Below are 22,580 nucleotides of genomic sequence, written 5' to 3' on the forward strand. Positions count from 1 at the left end.
AATCATTGAGTTAAACCACTGCTTTAAATACACACTTCAATTCTTCAGCCAATTCCTGTTGGAGAATGAGGAAACTATAGCTCCTGACAGTGAATTCACTTGGTAGCATACCCAGTTTTTTTGTGCTCCTAATGGAAGTTACAGAACAGGCTCAACATTACTATTAGATCATCTAATCTGGACTCTTTTCTTTGACATAAATTATTCTATCCACATTGGTGAACTTGACATGCCAAGGCAGAGTCAGGAAGAGGAAATGTCCAGAGAACAGATGTCAATGCTCAATTTATATAGATTCGGTAATTAATTTACTGCAGCTCAAGCCTTTCCAATGTGTTGGTTTTCACTTTCATCATGTATAACATTGTGCTTGCCAGCTGCCTGCTCAAATGAGAACTGTGCATTCAATCAGCAACAGACTAGGGATGCACCTTTACAAAAACTAGATTAGAACAAAAAGTTAAATAGACAGAGCTGAGATACTGGAGCTGGCTGCCATATCTTTATGATCTCTACAGTTGTGTGTTTACCCTTTTCCTAATATTATGCTGACACTGTATCAAGTGTCTGCCCTAAATGCATAGGAGAATTGGGAGAAAATATTATATAAATGAAATATCAGAATTTACTACTACCTTTGAGAAAATAGTGAATTTGACTTGGTTGCAGACACAATTTATTGAGATGAATTTATTCATTGCTTAGTCTCTGCTTTTTGCTGGAATTTTTACAGATCATTTCACCATGTATCTCCTTTTTTTTGTTTTTAAGGGCTTGATTCAATAAAAATACAAATTGGTTCTCTGCTGCATGTTTCATACCCCAAACAATGCAGGATGCGCTGAGACATATGGAAAATTTATACCCTGAGATGCTGGGAATATCAGAGTTTATATGCACGATTTACAATAGGTACTTACAGCTGGAACTTCTATAGCTAAGAGAAGAGATGAGGATGACATATATACTGAATAATAAAATGTATTTCATTTCAAAAGAATGCAGATGTGACAATTCCTCGTGCATCTTATTTCCTTGTGTGTGGTTTGCAGCAATTTCTCAATGAAGAGCTAGATAAAAATTAAAAAATGAACAGGAGATATTCTGAGGCCACTTTAGGGGCATTGTATTCCAAACTGACAGCTGTAAATAACAAAAGAAGGTAAATGTCAAATTGCATCCAATCACAGCACAGCCCTAGTTAATTTAGCTACCAGAAAGGGTGTTCTGAAGGGACGTTTTCCTGCCATATGGCGCACTGCAAATGAAACCACATTTTCCCTTGAGCTTCCTTCAGTTTGGGCACGCTCCAGTTCCGGTGTCTTTCTTGTCTTCTCCTTGATCAAAAGGGTTCATGGTCTCTTAATGCTTCAACACAACGCTGTAGTTTCAGCTGTGCGATGAGAGGTGTGAATTGAGGTCCTGTGAACAGGCTGCCGGCCTGAAGTGGTACTACGCAGGGGCTTGGGTTGTCCTGTGGCTTCCTGAGACACCAGAGACGCCCAGCATCCACTTTGCAGGAACTCCAAGCTTTCACTTAGTACAAGAAACTATAGACACAGGATCTAGTTTACTGCTCTGAATGCTTAAATCCCCTCCTTTCTCTCAACTAGAGATAAAGGAGTCTTTAAAAATTTCAACCTCCTTTTCTAGTTTGGTTCACTGGGGGATCTGGATAGCTGGACTGACATTCCTTGTCTGGTAATGAGTTACTTTTTATTTTTAGTCTGCCTGCCTCCACTTTCCTGATCTGACCATCTTCTTGGATGATATTTTCATTTAAATAGATTTTCAAGATTCAAGAATCTCCACTAGTTAGTGATGCCACCACTGCTTTAGATTTCATATGGAAATGGAAATAAAAATAATAATAGATATGTCAGGCATTAAAATATAAGCTGTCATTTAACAAAGATAGACACAGGGAGTTCATAAAATCAGGCTAGGATCCACACCTTCATAATACAGTGTTCATATGGCCACACGGTAATTATATTTTATGAACTCCACCACATCAAACTGTGAACGTGTCTTAAATTTCTGCAGATTCTATTACCACCTGCAGTTTTTCAAACAGAGAAACCTAATAAATTATCAACATAGGGATTCAGGCAGTAATAGAATGAGAGCAACTGTGGAATTCATGTCTTTCATTACAACAGCACAAAAAAAATCTAGTAAAATGGTTTTACCAATAACCTACGGCAGGTCTGGGAATTTCCTGGGGTTCAGCCATTGTGCAGCAACTAGTTACTGGGAACAATGACCAGTCCAGTAACAGATCTGAAGCAGCTGAAATTAATGGGATTTCAGTCCCTGGATACAGCTGAAATCCATATAGAGGCTCCCTGCTGCCTCAGGCACCTTCGCGTGTAGCAGTCTGGCCCTGTCTTCTTAAATGCTGTATGAGGATGAGATATATGCTCCAAAATTACGTAGGCTGTCACTGGAAGTATTACCCTTTCCTTCTAGTGACCTTTTTCAGCTGTAAGTAATCATGAATTTTAGCTCTTGTCTTTGTTGGATTTTTATTGGAGCCCTTGGGTTGCCTGCACCAGAGTAAGCCTTGGGATGGACAGGCAAAGTGGCCACGTGCTTTTGTGACTGACTGACTTTGCTTCCAACTGAAAACAGTCCCACTAATTCAAATAATGTCTTTTCTTGCCAACACCAGAAGATGTGCTGCTGAAGCCGAAACAATGGCAGATTATAGTTAGCTGTAGGGAGGCAAAATCCAGTGCTAGGTATAACGGCAAAGTGATGCTTGAATTATTTGTTTTAAGCTTCTTGTGTTCTACATATGTTTCTGCACAAGTACATACACAGATATGTGAAATGCTTCACCAAACAGGCTCAAAAAATAACCAGAAACAATTAAAATCTGAATGTACTGTCAATGGTGTCTCATAATTTTATGCTAAAACGTTAGTTTTTTTGAGCTGCAGTTTTCTGTAAATGTACTTTTTTTAGAGAACATGAGAGTATAGATTCTTGTATGAAGATAAAAGTATAAACTAGCAAAGCCACGTTAACTTAGTTAATATGTTAATTATTCCACTGTTTGCCCTCGAAGAAAAGTAGAAAAAAAAAAAAAAGAAACACTGAGAAATATGAAAGTTATAAATTCACTTTTCCTTCTGCAGGTTTCTTGTCTTTATGTCTTTGCCATAGATGCTATAGACACTACAGACATAATTTTAAGGTTTTTTGGTTACAAATTATTTTATAGCCTGCTGAAAAAAAGTCACAGACAGCACAGGAATGCTATACAATTATCAGTGTACAGCAAGAAATATATTTCCTCATGATGTAACCCTTGCATTCTGACTTTGAGTATCTGATTCAGGATCACAGCATGCTGATGTTATGGAAATTGTTGAAATAATCACAAATAACATGGAAGGAGAATGAAACATTGTCCATATGTGCCCTTAATAAAAATACCTTAATTTCAATATATATTTACACTATATTTTAATTGTTTGCCAAACAACTTTTATAATGCATGTTAAAAAGGCAGTAGTCGGCCAGGTTAAGGTATTAAATTTGCTTTTATAACAAGGGGCCAAACCTGGCCTCTCTCAGGGACTTTTAAAGGCACCTACTCCATTGACTATCAGCAACTTTGGGATTTACTTCAGTTGTAATGCTTAAGCAGTGCTTTAAAACATATATGCAAGTTGGAGAGACAGGATTCCTGCTACCTGCTTGCCTTTCATAACATGCATCCAGCTTTGGTTATTTTTTGTTGCAGATAGGAGATACGATCAAAGCAGGTACAGATATCCCCAAACTAGCATTCACCTAAATCTGCCACGGTGGTGCAGAGAAGCACAGATTCCAGTGTAGGCTACACAATTACAACCTTATTACCAACTACAGTCTTATTACTGTACTTCAGTGTTATCAACACCTGAGCAAACTAGTGCATTTGGCTATGCTTCTGCCTGTGTCATACAGATTTGTCCAGAGAAAGTGCAGTATACAAATACTTAAACTCTCTCTGATAATAGCCATTATTGGCTGAATGAATTACCACAATTTGTGCAGTTGGTTCTCATTAACCATAATGTGAACATGCAGATCTCTCTATTCAGGCTCAGCAATCCCTCTGTCTGCTGTATGGGAATTTTCTTGCTATTCTCAGCAAAGTCAGTGCATTGACTTTGCCTTCTCTTCAGAAGAGATTAGAACTTCAACATATACATGAAAGAGACAAGATGATGGAACTATAACACTATTGAGATTTTTTTATTAATTTTCTTCCCTTTCCTCCTCTCCATCCTTTTACACCTCCTCTATAAAATCCCTGCTTTAGGGAGTTCAAAAGCCATAAAATGATGATTATTACCCCATACCTCCTCTTCACAGCTACTGTCAGGAATGGAAAAGTGTTTTGTATCCATTCCACCTGACCTTTAGTCAGAGCAGATGTCCCTTGAAATACAGAAAGGAAAATTGTTTGCTTAGATTTGTATTATGCAGCTTAAGCTTAGTGATTACACAAATACTGTATAATTGTTACTGGTTGTGTAGTTGTTATAGACTGAACAATTCTATTTCACCTACTGTGAGGTAAATTGCATTAAAGGTCAGTGTTAAAACTGTCATCTGTTGTGACTTCGTGGCACAGAAGGAATCAAGATTATTCCTCCGGAGGAAAGACGTTGCTTAGTATTAGTCTGTCTTTCATTATCTGTCTGTATAGTATGCAGTTGCAGCATGAATGTAAGATCTGATGCAGATGAAGTGTTCCATATCTTACAAGACTGAGTAAAGTCAGATGGCTGTTGTGTAGAGGATATGATCTGATCATAATCTCCATCGTTCAGTCTGTTGTGGTGTCTTGAGATCTTGAGAGCTTTAACTTCATAATAGGGATTTTGAACTGAAAGTGGTAAGATAGGGATCTGGACTCTTGATGTTGACTTTGATGCTGTTGTGGTAATAAAAATACTAATACTCCACAGAGAATCAATATTCAGTATTTTCCCTTATCGACACATAGCATTATCTGTAGGGGAAAACCACCTAGCTTTTTGTCTTGTCAGATGTTGTAGTAGGAGTCTACTATTAGGCCACCCACCCAGGACAGAGAGGTGGATGAAATATTCTATAGGCATTTAGGAGAAATCTCATGATTGCTTGTCCTTGTTCTTGTGGGAGACTTTAACTTCCCAGACATCTGCTGGGAATACAACACAGCAGAGTGGGACCAGTCATGGAGATTCCTGGAATGTGTGGGAAACAACTTCCTGACACAGCTGGTGACAGAGCCAACCAGAGAAGGTGCCCTGCTGGATCTCCTCTTTGTGATCAGAGAAGGACTGGTGGATGATGTGGTGGTTGGAGGATGACTAGGGCACAGCGATCATGAAATAATAGAGTTCTCAGTTCTTAGGGAGACCAGGAGAGGGGGAAGCAGAACTGACATCCTGGACTTCAAAAGGGCTGACTTTGACTTGTTTAGGCACCTGCTTGAAAGGATCCCTTGAGAGACGATCCTGAAGGGTATAGGGGTCCCGGAAGGCTGGACACTCTTTAAGAAGGAAGTCTTAATGACTCAGGAGCAGGCGGTCCCCAGGTGCTGTAAGAGAAGCCGGCAACAGAGAAGACCCCCCTGGCTGAACAGGGAGCTTTGGCTGCAACTCAGGGAGAAAAGGAGAGTTTACAGCCTTTGGAAGAAGGGGCTAGCCACTCACAGTGATTACAAAGATGCTGTGAGGGTATGCAGGGTGGAAATCAGGAGGTCTAAAGCCCAGCTGGAAATTAATCTGGCTTCAACATTCAAGGACAACTAGAAATGTTTCTATAAGTATGTGAGCACCAAAAGAAAGACCAGGGAGAGCCTCCATCCCCTGCTAGACACAGGAGGAAACATGGTAACAAGTGATGAGGAGAAGGCTGAGGTCCTTAATGCCTTCTTTGCCTCAGCCTTCAATAGCAAGACTAGTTGTATTGAGGGAATCCAGCCTCCTCAGCCAGAAGACAGACACTGGGAGAACGACCCCCCGTGCAATCCAGGAGGAGACAGTCAGTGACCTACTGCATCACATAGACACACACAAGTCTATGGGACCAGACGGGATACACCTGAGGGTGCTGAAGGAGCTGGCTGGGGTGCTCGCCAAGCCTCTTCCCATCATTTACCAGCAGTGCTGGCTGACCGGGGAGGTCCCGACAGATTGGAAATTGGCCAATGTGACGCCCATCTATAAGAAGGGTCGGAAGGATGATCCGGGAAATTACAGGCCTGTCAGCTTGACTTCGGTGCCCGGGAAGCTGATGGAGCAGCTCATCCTGAGTACCATCACACAACACATGTGGGACAACCAGATGATCAGGCCCAGTCAGCATGGGTTTATGAAAGGCAGGTCCTCCTTGACAAATCTGATCTTCTTCTACGACAGGGCAACCTGCTTATTGGATGAGGGAAAGGCTGTGGATGTTGTCTACTTTGACTTTAGTAAGGCCTTTGACACCGTTTCCCACAGCATTCTCCTGACAAAACTGGCTGCTTGAGGCTTGGATGGGCACACGCTTTGCTGGGTGAAAAACTGGCTGGATGGCCGGGCCCAAAGAGTTGTGGTGAACGGAGTTAAATCCAGTTGGCGGCCGGTCACGAGTGGTGTCCCGCAGGGCTCGGTTTTGGGGCCACTCCTGTTTAACATCTTTATTGATGATCTAGACAAGGAGATTGAGTGCACCCTCAGTAAATTTGCAGATGACACCAAGTTGGGTAGGAGTGTTGATCTGCTCGAGGGTAGGGAGGCTCTGCAGAGAGACCTGGACAGGCTGGAGTGATGGGCTAAGGCCAACTGTAGGAGTTTCAATAAGGCCAAATGCCGGGTGCTGCACTTGGGCCACAACAACCCCCAGCAGCTACAGGCTTGGGGAGGAGTGGCTGGAGAGCTGCCAGTCAGAGAGGGACCTGGGGGTGTTGATTGACAGCAGGCTGAACATGAGCCAGCAGTGTGCCCAGGTGGCCAAGAAGGCCAATGGCGTCCTGGCTTGTATCAGAAATAGTGTGGCCAGCAGGGACAGGGAAGTGATCTTACCCCTGTACTCGGCACTGGTGAGGCCGCACCTCGATTACTGTGTTCAGTTTTGGGCCCCTCACTACAAAAAGGACATTGAATTACTCGAGCGTGTCCAAAGAAGGGCAACGAAGCTGGTGAAGGGTCTGGAGCACAGGTCTTATTAGGAGCGGCTGAGGGAACTGGGGTTGTTTAGTCTGGAGAAGAGGAGGCTGAGGGGAGACCTCATCGCCCTCTACAACTACCTGAAAGGAGGTTGGAGAGAGCTGGGGATGAGTCTCTTTAACCAAGTAACAAGTGATAGGACAAGAGGTAATGGCCTCAAGTTGTGCCAGGGAAGGTTTGGACTGGATATTAGGAAGCATTTCTTTGCAGAATGGGTTGTTAGACGTTGGAATGGGCTGCCCAGGGCAGTGGTGGAGTCCCCATCCCTGGAGGTGTTTAAGAGTAGGGTCGACATAGCGTTGAGGGATATGGTGTAGTTGGGATCTGTCAGTGCTAGGTTAACGGTTGGACTAGATGATCTTCAAGGACCTTTCCAACCTAGATGATTCTGTGATTCTGTGATTACAAGGATCTGCCTCCTACTGAGGACTTGGCTAGTTTATGGTTTATGTTACTCCTGGTCTTTCTTTTGGTTTCAGTCTTCAGCAGATGCTGGAAATATAAGAATATATTGCAGAACTATGGATAGTCCTCACAGCTGTCTGCAGCTTCAGAGTAGATCCACTCTCCAGTCCCTTTGAACAGAATTTGATGAGGTGGAACACAGAGGCTGTGATAACAAAAAGGTATAAAAAGAATATGACTACATATATGGGTAGAGAGGGTAATAATAACTATGTACATGGCATTTTCTCTTTCATATTTAGAGCAATTTGCCATTCAAAAAACCTTTGACTTATATATTTCTGATTTCTTCCCTTTCCTTTAAAAGACAAACAATAGATACAGAATTTCAGTGTTGTAACAAGCTTATTATTTCTGATGCACTCCCAAGGCATTGATATTTTAGTCCAAGATAATGTGATGACTTAAGCATTTGTAATAAAACAACACTAGGTGTCTGAACGATGTATAGAAGGTATGCTCTGACACTTTGTAATGTATTATGTGGAATTGTTTTTTATTCCTTTACATATCTGACTCAAAAGCGGATGATTATAGTGGAATCTGGGGGCTGTGTTGCTCTGTGCCATTTCAAGGAACAAAAATTCTGAACATAAAAGGAAATTTAACTCTTGTGTTTGATTTGTCTTACACCTTAGAAGATTATGTCATTAACCTTGATGGAACATTTCATGATGCCAGTTCACATTCAAAAATAGTCTAGTGTGTTTTTTGACTGCCTGACAGAGCATTTTGAGGCAGGACACATTTGGGCAGACTTTGAGCTGCACAAGCAAGTGTAAGAATCCAATTAATGCTTATTGTTCTTTGAGAAGATTGATAACACTCACTGACCTGACTGCCCATTTTACAGTTTGGACGATGTTTAAATGACTGGCCTCCATGAGAAGATCTGACAGGTTCTTGGTAGCCTATCAGGGTTGCCTTGCTTTGGGAAAGGATTGAGCATGAATTATTTTTCTCTCTGAGCCTATTGCTTCTGGGAAGGGTGGCAGTGGATACTGCAACATTATTCTAGCACTTCAGAATCCTTTAAAAGAAAAAGATATACAAGAGTCTGTAAGAATTTCCTTTTAGCCTTTATTTCCAAACAGAAAACCCTTTCTTTCATGATCCTTTTGATTCTCAAATACTCCATTTCTCTTCCCCAATTGTGCTACATGTCACTATAACATAATAGGTAGCAACCTCCTATTATTGCTTCAGCCTCTGTAAACTGACTGTCTGCTGCATGTCTCTCCCATGTTATTGCAAATGAGAAAGCCAGACTTGTTCTGGCATGTGTGTTAAAGTGAGGAGTGTATAACAGTATTATATCTGGCAAGTCATATGGATGCCTTGTTTGATCACATCAATCATTGGCTTTGTGACTGAGACTTTTTAATGATAGTACCAAGCACATTCGAGGAATCTGACTGAAACAGAAAAGGCTGGACGCAAAAGGAGGATGTCAGAATCTAAATGTGTCTCAAGCAGAATTCAGAAGCCAGTACACCAGTTTGTGATGCGGAAACTGCTGTTCATCTGCTTTCTAACCCTGGAAGAGCAGCATGAGTGCTGGTTTCTTTGACTGTAAAATTTCTCAGGCACCTGGAATCTGACTTCTGTGAATATACAGGCTCTTTCATTCTTGATGTGGTTGAATGGCTTGCACTTAAGCCCCATTTGGATCCAAAGACAAACTTCCTCTCCTTAACCTTCTGGAGCACTGCTAGCATTGACTGAACACCCTGAGCAGAATGTGTTCGTGCCTGCTGCTGCTGTTCAAACCACAGCTGGAGAAGCCTGAGACAAAGAGCAGTTTCTTGATGCCTCTGGGGCCAAAAGCCCAAACTCTTCATGGTTGGAAGGTACTAGAATTAGATATGAGGAGGGTAGCATTGTGCAAAAAAATGAGTCACAGCTGTCATCTTTGCTCATAGTATTAGCTTACACTCTGAAACTGGTCATGGGAAAGAGAAGGAGGAGGAAACTGAAGCAGTACGGTATAGGACAGACAACATGAGAGTGTGTGGGGAAGGTTAGGGACCATGCCAAGAGGTCCGGGAAGAAAAAGATAGCTGGTGGGAGTAAGGAGGGTGTAGGAGACAGGAGGAGAACACTTTGCAGTGAAGTTCACGAGGTGAAGTGCTCAGGCAGCAAGTAGCAAATGTTGGTTCAGCTTCCTAATGAGCCAGATCTTCTACCTCCCAGGAAAGTGCTCAGTACCTCTTGGTAGGCATGGCTCAGTAAGGAGGAGGGAAGCTTCTCTGCTTTCTCACTTCATACCTCCATGTAAAGCAAGCCTACTACCAGGGAAAAGGAACTACTGTCATTCCTGACTCAGCTGAAAAATGTGGTCTAATATTATTGAAATGAGTCTTTGGAGCAGGATCTGGCATTTGCTCACTCTGAGATGTGTATTGTAGCTACAAAATACAGTGTTTCTAGTTTTTAGGTGGCACTGCGTGGTTTGAGGTAGAGTAACTGTCATAGGTGAAAAAACTGACTGAATTGTGAATGCCACGAGGCGACAGATATTTGGATGCATGCATGTATGCAGGTGAGTGTCCCAAGCTGAAATGATGAACTCTCAGGCAGAAGCCTGCTACTTGCTAGTTGCAACCTGCTACCTGCAAGTTGCTTGTAAACTTTGATAACACCAAAGGCTAAAAAGAAAGTGTCGTGTCCTCAGTTCTCCAATTAAGAGAGACATAAGCCAGTAACAGCAATTGGGAGGCTGATCACACATTGTGCTTCTGCATGTAGACAATTTAGATAGGAGAACTGTGGGCTTGGGATGCTGGAAAGAAGAGCTAATGACAATAAGAAGTGTTTCTGAAAACAAGGAACAGTCTGTGAAAAAAGAAGGGAGCCTGGAAAGATGAAGGTGAAGATTTTGGTTGGAAGAAAGATCCTGGAACTGATCATGGAGATCAAAGATCTCACCAAAGACCCAAATGGAGATGATGTCAGGAGATGCCCAGGGACCTTGGTCTGTACCAACCAAAATGGGTCATGGTGAGCAGTAACATAGCAGGAACTGACTTGACTTTTTGCCTGACTGGCCTGAGACAGTAGCGACTTCCCTGCTGGAAAGGGATAGCAAGATCCAGCAATTACAGCACTGAGGGCAGTCAAAGAGTGGATGCCTCATAATCAAGTAGAGTAAAACTCTGTCTCACTAGTTGTTAAATAAGCCCCAGTATGCAAATGCACTGTAGGATGTTTTTCACTCTCTCTTGCCCGTGGCACTCTAAATCATGGATCCTGGGGCTGTTGGGATCCCAGTGACTTGGACCAGCCTTACAATTGCAACTTTACCTTCCCTTATGGAGCAGGAATTTCTGAAGCTGGAAGGATTTTTGTCCACATCCATTTTCCCTCTGTCATGCCTTAGCAAAGCCTACAGCTATTTCAGGCCAGGAACTCATATCAAGTTAGCATTTTCTACTAAAACTGGGTCTTTGGAAGGGCTTATAATTATCTAACTGAATGATGCGACCTGAACTTTTGTAAGACAGATGGTTTTAAATATAAAAATACCCTGCCTGTAGATACATAATATATTTTTGACTTATTTCTCTCCTCTCCTCTCCTCTCCTCTCCTCTCCTCTCCTCTCCTCTCCTCTCCTCTCCTCTCCTCTCCTCTCCTCTCCTCTCCTCTCCTCTCCTCTCCTCTCCTCTCCTCTCCTCTCCTCTCCTCTCCTCTCCTCTCCTCTCCTCTCCTCTCCTCTCCTCTCCTCTCCTCTCCTCTCCTCTCCTCTCCTCTCCTCTCCTCTCCTCTCCTCTCCTCTCCTCTCCTCTCCTCTCCTCTCCTCTCCTCTCTTTCCTCTGAGTGACAAGTATTTAAGGCTTGCAGATTCCTCAGTAAACTACAGCATGGCATTCTCATTTTCTTCACCTGTTTTTCCTTCCCTCTTACTTTAATATCATACCTTTCTGTGGTTTGTCATCCACCCTATTCTTTTTCCCTGTTGTACAGCATGTTCAGATCTTCACTATACTTCCCTTTGCCTAACTGCTCAAAGGGCTTTTATCAGTGCAAGTTCATTGAAGTAGAAGAGTCTGTGGAATACTTCCAATATTCATGTGCACTCTATATCAAGGATTTATAAGCAGAAAAATTCAGTGTTCCATCAAAGGAGGAAAGACATTTATTTTCTTTGGTTATGGAAAAATCGCTAACAACAAATTTGGCTTGGATATAATAACTTCATTAGTGCTATGCAGGTTATTCCATTTTATTTGAGGTCTAGATTTCCTGACTGAGATGTGACTGGTAGAAGTCATAGAACCAGTAAAAGCACTGAATCAGTGATGAGGTATCAGTAATGAGCAGTGTTTTTGTATCAAAATGAGAACAGAAATAGGCCATATGGGACACAGCTAGTAATACCACTGGAGGTACTTCTGGCACAAGAAGTGTACACGTGCTAGAATTAGGTCATGCTCCTCGTCCAGTTTCTAGCACAGAATTGTCTGACCCTGGCACTTGCCCCAGTGCACCTGAGGGAGAGCGATCTGGCCCAGCATCTGTCATCAGTTTTAAATCTTAAAATGGAGATTTATGGTAGTCTATGGAAAAATCGGTGCTTCAAGCAGATCTGCCATGGTTTGCATTACCTTCCCTGAGGGTGTCGGTAATTCTTGACAGACTCTTGGTTGTTAATAAGGAAAATATGAAACCAGAAGGGTTTTGTTTGAAGGAAAAAAATCTTCTTACAGGGTTAACCTAAGCAGAACATTATGAGAAGATATGGCTCTATAAAGACTCAGGGTACACAAGCTAGGTACCCCAGAACTGGCAGACACTGAGCTTGAGGATTTTTTCACTTTTTCTGCAGTATGGACCACAGATCACCAGCTGACATAATCTTGATATTTCTAGCTGACTGGCTCCTTTCCACTGCAAGAGTCTTAGACATTGTCTACATGTCAAATTCTGCTGTTCTTTACATATAACAAGTGACTGCTCAGTGTCTTTGTAGGTTGAATTGCTTGGTCATATCTTTACTAGTAAATAAAAGGAGCCAGGAGACAGCCTCTGGCCCTGAAACTGTCTTGTGCAGCTTGCCTTACATCCTTCGGGTGATGTTCTTCCTTCCTTAAACGAGGCTACGCAGATCTATCTAAAATCTTGTAAGAAACAGCTGTAACATTTTAATACTCTGAAGGAAAGTTTGCAAGTGCTCAGACATGTATATTAGTGCACAACAGGTAGATTTTAATCTAAACAAAGTCTCTGGGCCTTTTCTAGAGATGTTAATTAGCCAGCTAATGCATAAAATCTGCCTGATGAGCTGCGTATGTCATGTATTAGGGATATGGAGGATATAGGGATATGGAGGATATAGGGATGCCAGTGCAATCTAAACATAAAGGCAAATGGGCAGACCCAAGTTGTAATAACCCAAAGATGCAATGTAGGGGGTGTGTGTGGCATGGGACTAGAGCTGCTTATGTCCGGCATCCTCTACCAGACTGGGACTTGTTGGGATTATTGTGGCTGATAAAAATTTACACTGGTGGGGGAGGTAAATATTGTACATTTCTCCTGTGAAGATGCTTCTTCCTGAGTTCTGTTACTAATGCTCTCTTCTAGAATTAAGGAGATTTCAATGTTTTCACTGTTGATACAGATATTATAAATATTTCAATATAATTTCAATATAATTATTTTCTTTTGTTCCTGAGGTGTAACATGACATTTATCCTATTTATTGCCCAACTGATCCTGTGTCTTGCTGTAAAACTGCATCATCGTCTATAACAGAAAGTCCTTATGGGCCTAATGTCAATGATGCAAGTGAAGAAACACTCTTTTTGCTCACAAAAGGAAGGTTCTGTGCAGTGGAAAAGCACAATTATTTTGTATTTTAGTTTTACATACCACTGTAATGTTGGATACATAACAATGAATGGATAACGCAGCAATACATTACACCCTTTTAAGATGATTAAATGAATGCCTTCTCCAACTGATGAACAGCTTAATGCTAGAAATAACTTAGGAGGCTCTTTTATGTCAGCCTGCTTGTAGAGTGTGGCAGTGTTTTAAGTAGTGCAGTATGTTCTGCGAGTTTGGTGCAGTGCAGCAAGCTTGTATAATATTAGCATCATCTTGATGTTACATTTGGATCTTAACTTTGAGAAATGGAAAGCATCCAGTGTTTTGCCTTTCTTTTCTGTCTCTTCCCCTTGTGTTATTTTTTTAAAAATAAAATTGTAGCTCAACAAATGACTTTCAGTACAATGTTGCTACCAGCAAGCCCACCATTTGCTGAGGTTTGATTTTTGTCTAGATGGTTATAGACTCTTGAGGAAACTTTCTGCTAGCCCTGGGAAGTCATGGGTCTAAGCCCTTTTTTTACCCCCATGTAGATAGGAAATAGACAATATGGTGTTTCTTTGCTCTTCTCAGGTGAATGTTGTTCTTAAAAATCAGTTTTAGGGTCAGATCCATTCATTGTCAAGTATTAACAAAAGTCCCAAACCTGGTGGTTGTTGCAGGACTAAGATTTTATACTTTCCTTTCTCTGAAATCTGGAAACATCCATGCAACACATTTTCCTTTTGCTACCAGGTTTGCTATTTTCTCACTTGCATATTTGTTTCAATGCGCTAGGACTCCACAAACAGCTCCTTGAATTCAGAACATGAAGCTCTCTTAGAAGAGCAGAAGTCATTATCTACTGTCTTTAAGACTCGTCCTGCAGTGAAGGTGTGTTTTTCTAGGCCTTTTTTCTGTAGATCTGCTTAGTATCATAGTAATCTTTTCTGCTTACTCATAAAGGAGCAATCTAATTTAGAAGTCTGCTTCTCCTGAAAGATAATTTTTTTATCTGCCAATTTTAGCCTCATTTTGTTGGAATGAAGTCACCTTTTTCACAAGTGAGGACTAAAAATGATGAATGATTTCATTTATTTGTCCAGGCAGAATAATGCACTTTTTTTTTTTTTTTTTTTTTTTGTATCAGGCTTATTTCAGAATTAATGCACCTAAAACACAGTCAGCAGTCACCTTTCTCATTTTCCTCAGTTCCTTGTCATGATCATTAATTAAACTATATCTTTTAGTGTAAATATACTGCAACAAAGTAAAAGTAGTTTATGGCCATAACTCTCATGGGTGTTGGTAGACTGTTTATGCACACTATGATTATTCCGCAGCCCTTAGGAAGGGTAACAGTGATGCAGAATTCATAATTTCATAAAATATTGTTTACCAATCATAAGATTCATATGCCTTTCAATAATAAAATTGTAGTGATTTTTTGCAATGTATCTCTCCCTTATTATTTCCTAACGGCAAAAACATAGCAGGAAAAAGAGAAATGGCTCAGGCAGGTTCTTTCTGGTACTTAGAATATATTGTTATATGATATTTTATATATGCTGTTATGTATTTTCAATTATCCCATCTCTCCTTTTTCTATTTTCTCAGGGTTTTTTTGATTTCAAATCCTAATTTCCTCCTTTCAGTTTCCTGAATCTAACTACTATCTGCAGAAGAAGCAATTTCTATGTTACATAGTTTCTGCTAAAGGAAATTCATTCTTAAATGAGGCTTATAAATTAGCTTTCCATCAGAAAATGAGTCTTGGTGTTGGATGCTGGACCAAAATCTGATGATGCAAAGACATCTGGGCTAAGGCAGAAAGGAGATTTAAAGCTGACTTTTTTCTTCTGAACTCATTCTGCTCTCCCACACACATACATACACAATTTCTCTCCTCTGCCTCCTAGTACATTTGCCAGCCCCCTTCTTCCTTACTTTTTGTTTTTCTCCCTCAATAAATGTTTAAAAACTGGTATTAGAGACCAGTTATATTCATGTTGCATTCATTGTAAAGGGAAGCTCCGACTCCCCTGCTCAGGGAGCATAAATTAGCATTTCTTGAAGGACATGGTATTCAGTGTTAAGGAAGAAAAAAATCCATCGAAATTCCACTCAAACCTCTACTTCCTATTTTTGATAGCTCCTTATTGTCAAAGTTTTCATTTAAATTTTTTTTTAAATTCTTTTTCTTTCTTTTCATTTTTTTCTACAGAGAGGCCTTATTCTCCTAGTATTTTTAACACCGAGTGTAAAGGATTATGAATTTAAGGACAGCCACTGCCCAGATGGTCTCTCAGTTCTGTTAACAAAGACACTTTTTTCTCAACTCTGCCTGAGCACGTTCACCACAGGATGAAAGCTGCGCTCTTTCTTTAGCTGAAATGATGCAAAATCCCAGTGAACATAAGGTTTTTTATACGTCTCAGATACAATAACAGATCAAAGGATAGATTAGGGTGGAGCCTGGAAGTCCTAAAATGTTTTTAAAACTACCAGAACCTGTTCTTCACCAGTACTTCATCTCAGAAGTAGTTACCACAAAAATACAGAGCGGGTTTGTTCTGAAAAAAAGACTGTAGGAAAGAAATGGGATCTGTTTGATATTCAGAAAACTTTGAAATATTAGCAGCCTGGGATACAAAGGCTTGGGAAGAGCTGGTTACCATTCTCATGGCTTATTCCCCAGAATGCCACTTTTGAGGATATTTTGCTTGTTTATTTAAAGGGAAGGATCTAGCTGATGCAATTGCAAACCCCAAAAGTATGAGCTGAGTGCAAGTTACATCACATTGCAGTTCAGAATATGACATCAGAGATAACATTAAAAAGGTTTAAAAATGCCATCAGATCTCTTGGTAATTAATTGTAATTTCCAGAGGTTGAATTCTCCTGTTTCTCAACCTCTGCACTTCTCAGTAGTGTATTTTTCTCTCCTCAAGCTCTCTTAAGAAATTTTCTTGTCTTCTGAAGGAACAGAATTTTTCCTGTGTTGCTTAAAAGAATGAACTTTGGCAAGGCCTCTGCACTACTAACATCTTCTTTGTTCCCTTTTACCTTTGGGGCTTTTAAAGTTTAAATGTCTTTGCATTTGCTGCCCTTTTTTGAGGTTATCCCTTTTTGTGGTACACAGAAAAGACTAAATAGCCCATGATGGCTAGATCATGGCAGACAAAGCGAGATGATTGTTAAGAATAAATTCTTTGATATGATCTAAGACATCAAGATGTGTGATAGAAAAACTAGATGACTGTATGGCCTTATTATCACTAACCCTCCTCCATGTCCTCCTCTTCATCAAACTTGCTAGTAGTATTTTGTTGCAAATAAGGCTTTAGGTCTCTGAAACACAGTTGGTCTTTGCTTTTGTCCAGTGTTAAGCAAAATATGCCTAGAGGTTTTGGGACTTTGGGAGACCATACCTCCAATATTTTATGATATCCATTCTTCAGTTTCTTTCTGAGAGAAAAAGAACTTCTCTTCTGTTATAAGGGGCACAGATTTTCTCATTCATTTGCCCTGTGAGCAATTGGAAGGCTCAATCTATCAAACTCTTGTAGAACAACCTGAAGCAATGTAAGTGTTGATTAAACCTCCTCTTCAGAGTAAAATGCAGCCTGAGCAAGGGACTGAACTCTTGAAGAGGGTCACTGGTGGCTGTGTGGACAGTAAATCTGTGCCGCCTTAGCTTTGCTATTATGGTTTATTGAAAAGGTGCAGTGAGTACTTTGCTCTGAAATGTGATAGGGCTGTGAAACAAAGGGGAAAGACAGTTCTTTCTAGCAAAATCTGGATGTTTCTTCCTTCACCAGTGCTCTCTCAGCAGGCCATGTGCAGGAGTATGGGGAGATACTTTGTACTCTGGTGCTGATTTGTTCTGAGTCCCTAAGAAGGTGCTGGAAAGAAGATGCTAAAATGGTAAGCAAAATGGGCACCCCAAAGGTTAAGGACTGAATGTAAGTTTTAGAGGAGAATGGAGGTGAAAGACTGCTGCTAAAAATTCCCTCATTTCCAAAACTGGGACTACAGGTTGGAGGCTGAATGACCTAACAAAAAAAGAGATGGTAAATTCTGAAGAAACTGTAAATGTTTGTGCCCCAAATTGGAATTCTGATTTTTTTTTTTTTTTCTTCTGGCTGGCAGTTCTTTCTCCTCCCGAAATCACCCTGCCATTTGAAGTTGAGCAGTGTATATTTAATTTGGAGTAAATATGAAGTTAGGTATTGCATAATTAGATCTATGCAGTAACTTATTAAAACCCTCAAGGAGCCTAAATTTCTTCTTGAAATTGATGAACAGATTACTTCATGTGAAATGATAAATAAAAAATAAAATAATCCCAGAATAACTGTAGGCAGATTACATAGCCGAATACCACCTTTAAAGGATACAGAACCCTCAGGTCTATAAAATGTGAGGGATGCAAGAAAGAACATCTAAAATGATTTAAGTTTACATTTTGATATTATAAATATATTTTTAGTCAGTCTGTTCATATTTGTATTCAGTGCTACCATGGTGGTAACATCACATTGGTGAGTCAAAGTACAAAAAGAGAGGCTTTACATTTTCAAAAATGAGTAGGAGAGAGGTTTTCATGCATCTGCAGAGATAGCAGTAATTGTCACAAGGCTTTACTGGAGTTTGTGCAGAAGAATTTTCTCAATCATTTAGAAATGACTGTCAGATATAGGGCTGCATGCAAATTGAGCAGATCACAAATGCAACCCTAGCATAGCTCAAGAACAGAATTCTTGAAACTTTTGCAGTACAAACATTGTGAAATAAGAAAATACAATAAGTGATAAAGAGGATTCTGGAGAAAGTATGTTAGTTTACTACATATTATGCATAATTATTCACACTGATCACTTAACTGTGGTGGAAAATTAAGTACTGCTGTTTGCCACACAGCAGGATAGAAACTTTATGCATAGTCAATCATGTATCAGTTCTTCTTAAAATTAATTACTTGTTTGAAAGGATATATTTTTCTGTGTGGCCACTGATGCCTCAAACCAAGGAAATACCAAAATATTTCCAAATTAATTATTTGTTGTCACATAACCTCAGTGAAAATAATCAGTTGTTTCCTTGGTTATTTTTTAAGAGTATTAGGAATATTTTAAAATATAATAATGCATACTGTATAAACTGATTTCAGTTTTGACAGGATATCTTCATCTGCAGCTAATAATATACTGGTTGTAGACGCTATTTGTAGACACCATCTTGCTAGAGACAAATGAAATTTAGGATGAGTACTTGTTTCCAGGTATTTACCAGTTCTTGTGCTGCAGTGTTCAGCAAAGCTGAACATCAACCATCATTTGAAAGCTGTGCAGTACATATTTTGATTTTCTTCTTGTTATCATCAACTCCAAAAGGTTCAAAATTATTCATATGCAATGAAATTTTCTCTCACCTCTGACACCCTCTCTTTTCAGCCTGCACTCAAATGTATAGAAAAATATTTTCCAAGTGGTTTAAGTTGCTTTCTGCTTCATTTGAAAATAGCAATTTTTAAGACCTCTTAAGGAAGACAAAGATGAAGAGATGATGTCAGTGACATAATACTAATTTCTATTTCTGTCACAGTATGTTTAAATTTTTTATGAAGCAGTTTGAAAGCTAGAAAAAATTATTTTATACATGACAAATTTATGACATAATATAGTCACCTGAAGGGCGAATGATAGCAAGTCATTCCTGAGAAAAAAATCCGATAAATAAAACTTTTCTGTAGAAACATATCATTATAAAGCAGAAAGACACAGAGAGGCTTTAATTCTGCAGTGCATTGGTATTTAAATACCTGCCTTCACACTGTAATTTCAACAAGAACATCTACCTTAACTTGATTTAGTCATTTGCACTTCTCTCAATTTCTTCGTCATTCTGGAGTTACAATGTTCAGTCCTGCCTGAACACAGCAGTGGAAAGACCATGTTGTCTAAAGAGATATGGACAGATTGCAGAACCTGATGCGTATTGATTCTGTTAAGCCTGAGCTCCCAAGTTCATTTTTTCATATCCAGAGTTCTGTGAATGAAGAATGAAGAAAGATATATTCAAATGTATTGAAACTGATGTTACTTTAAATAATAAATTGAACTTTAAAAATAATTGAACAATACATGTGGAGGCAGTAGAAGTGTACATTTCAGGAAAAGTACACATTATATGGTATTTCTTGAGAAGATCCTGTTTCATCTCATTGTCTTTTTTCCATCGAAGAAATATTCTGCCTCCAGTTTGACCCTATTATCAAAATAAGATTTAGTGGTAAATTATTATGATGGGTAAAACCCAATAATCAATAGGTAAATCTCCCTCAGGGTTGACTAGCTGCAATAAACATCTACTGGCAATGACAGAAACTGATGTTTAAAAGCAAAATACATTAAGCATTTTCTTGCTTCAGTACAAATAAAACCAGACTCTGAACTAATGGAACCCATCAGATATACAGCATGTTGTTGATAGCAAAAGGAAATAAATAATCTCCTTTTAAATGATAAATCCTTGTTTGCTTCATAGCAATTTAAAAACAGATAATGTAAAAGTTGTTTGCACAAATATAAGCCTTCTTTGAAATAGTGTATCTTTGGGATGACATCTTGCTGAAATGTATCTCTTTTTGTAAGCTGATTCATTTGACTTCTACTATTGTATTAACAGATTAATTATTTCTTTATGCAATTTTCTTCTAAAGAGGTTTGATGCTAATTTGCTTCTTGTAGCATTACTGTTTAATTAAGCAATCACCTTTGTGTCTATATGCTGGTAGAAAAAGAAGTGACAGCATAACACAATGGGTTCATTTAAAACTGCAAAATATAAACTTGAACTAAGAAAACAAAATGGGGTTAAAATACAGCTGAGGCCTATTAATAGTGAGATTCTTGATGTTAGCACAGCCCCACTGTTGGGGTATAATACATGCTTTCCTGCATAGACTATAACCCAAGTTTTCCAAATACAGCATTATTTAACCTGGTAATCCTTCTAAGACTTGTAAACTGCTTGAAAGCTTCATATTTAAGTTTGACCAGATTTTTTTTCCTTTACTTGAGTTATGTCTTTTATCCTTTAAAATCCTTACTGTAATCCCTGAGATCACTTGCAGGATAAAGTGATGCTTATTTGCCAGAGAACATGAGAATTCTCCATAGATTTTAACATCAAGAAAAACAGGTGAATTGGGCTACACATGCACATAACGTCATTTGGAAGGTGTAACACATAAAATCAGGAAGTTTCTTCAAAAGAGATGAGCTTTGGAACATGTCTGATGCATACTTCAACTATTCAGGGATTTCTGGGACAACATATGGAGTCAATTCCAAAGTTATGGGCCTCTTCTAAAAAAAAAGTCTTTGTAGCACCTTTATTTTTTCTGTATTGAGAAATCTCCAGAAATATCAATGAGAGCAATAATATTCAAAACCTCAAAATACAGTCCAGAGTAGCTCATTTTGAGTTACACAATGCAGAAAAAATCAAAGCTAGTGAACATTTTTGAACCCTGGGTCTCAAATTGGTTTATGTCTCTGCTTCTCCACCTGCAAAGTAAGTGGAGTCATAACTATACAGTGCTTAAATGCTTGAAGATTTGTAAACAATGAAGAGATACCCCAAAACTATTTTTACATACCTTGTTTAAAAATATAAAGTAAATCTCAAACAAATATTTTGTAGTGAAAATAATATGCTTACAGTACTTTTTTTTTAACTTCTTTCCACCCCTCTTCATGTGACATTTTCAAGCTTATCATCATGAACATGAAGACTACACATTTATTACAATTTTTTTTTAATAAAACCTTGAATTGTAATGAACTATCCTGACTCTGTCATTCAAAGGAAAAAAGATCCAAATTACCAAAAAGCTTGTTATAAAGTAGTGAGTGATTGTGCTACTCTATTACTGATTTGCTATGGCACTTCTGGCTTTAGGAATTGTCACTGTTTGTGGCAGTGGAGGAGTAAAAAGCTTTCTCTGTTCTTGCATTTAATGTATTTTTTCAATTAAGGATGAAAAAAACATTCACAATGATTTAAAAATAAATTGTTCATACAATTAATCATCCCATTGAAATATGCTCTTTCCTTCTCCTTTTGTTTGATTCTTCAGTAATCTTTGTCAGCTTCGTAAAGCTTAAATCTCCCTACAATATGTTTCAGTTATTGACCTAATTAACATACAGCTTTACATGATTGAGTGATCAGTGCAAATTAAATATCAAGGGGGGCCATTGACCTAATATGCAGACAATCACAAAAATCAGATCCTCAAAGTTTTGCAATGAATTCAGAATGTGGAGTCAGCACCATATGTGCTGCATGGCTGAGCCCACTTGGATTAAAAATAATTATCTTGCAGTTCAGAAATGTAGAGAGGACTTGGGCTTGCCCAGAACACTTCATGGTGTCTCACTCCTATCAAAGCATGGAGCAGAAGGAAGGTGAAAAGTGACCTCAGTCAGTGTTGTTATGTCATTACAAAAGTTAAAATGACATTTTGAAGCAAACCACTCCTTTGGGAAAGCTGTGATACTTACTTTACTGGAAAGGTGAAAGGGAAGGTAACACTGAGTTTGCATATGTCTAACAAATGAAAATGTATGTATATTTCTCATGTAAAAAAATATCTCTGAGTTTCTGTAATTCTTTTGTGAAAAATTACCTTAAAACTATTTTCAAATGCTGATGGCTAGTACTAATCAGGGGGCAGAGTGAAAGATTTATTCAAAGCCAAGTGTATCTCTTGTCTCTGCTTAACTCCCCTCTGTGACTTGTGTTCAGAAATACGAGGCCTGATACCATTGGATTAAGGTCAGAAGCATGTCTGTTGCTAAAACTTAGGGATGACAGGTATGAAAATACTCTTTAAAATACATGCAAGAATGCTGGTGTGGGTTTCCTCTGAGACATCTGCCTGTGATAATCTATTTTAAGAACAAATAGGCTGTGTGGTTTGCCTTGTTAGAAACTTTACAGTTTAAGCAGTTGTTTGATCTGCCTCAGCTGTCTTTGCTTGAAACTTTACAATAGTTGTGCAGAAGTTTCTTCCCCTGACTTCCTAGTTCATT

The 22,580-nt window shown here is 39.2% G+C and overlaps 1 protein-coding gene across 3 annotated transcripts in view; it reads left to right on the plus strand.

The window, feature by feature from the left end:
* FGF14 (fibroblast growth factor 14) overlaps positions 1–22,580 on the plus strand; it is a 420,876-nt gene that overhangs the window by 80,694 nt on the left and 317,602 nt on the right. The window lies entirely within an intron of this gene.

The sequence above is a fragment of the Strix uralensis genome, chromosome 2 (assembly GCF_047716275.1).
Source record: "Strix uralensis isolate ZFMK-TIS-50842 chromosome 2, bStrUra1, whole genome shotgun sequence".
NCBI lineage: Eukaryota > Metazoa > Chordata > Aves > Strigiformes > Strigidae > Strix > Strix uralensis.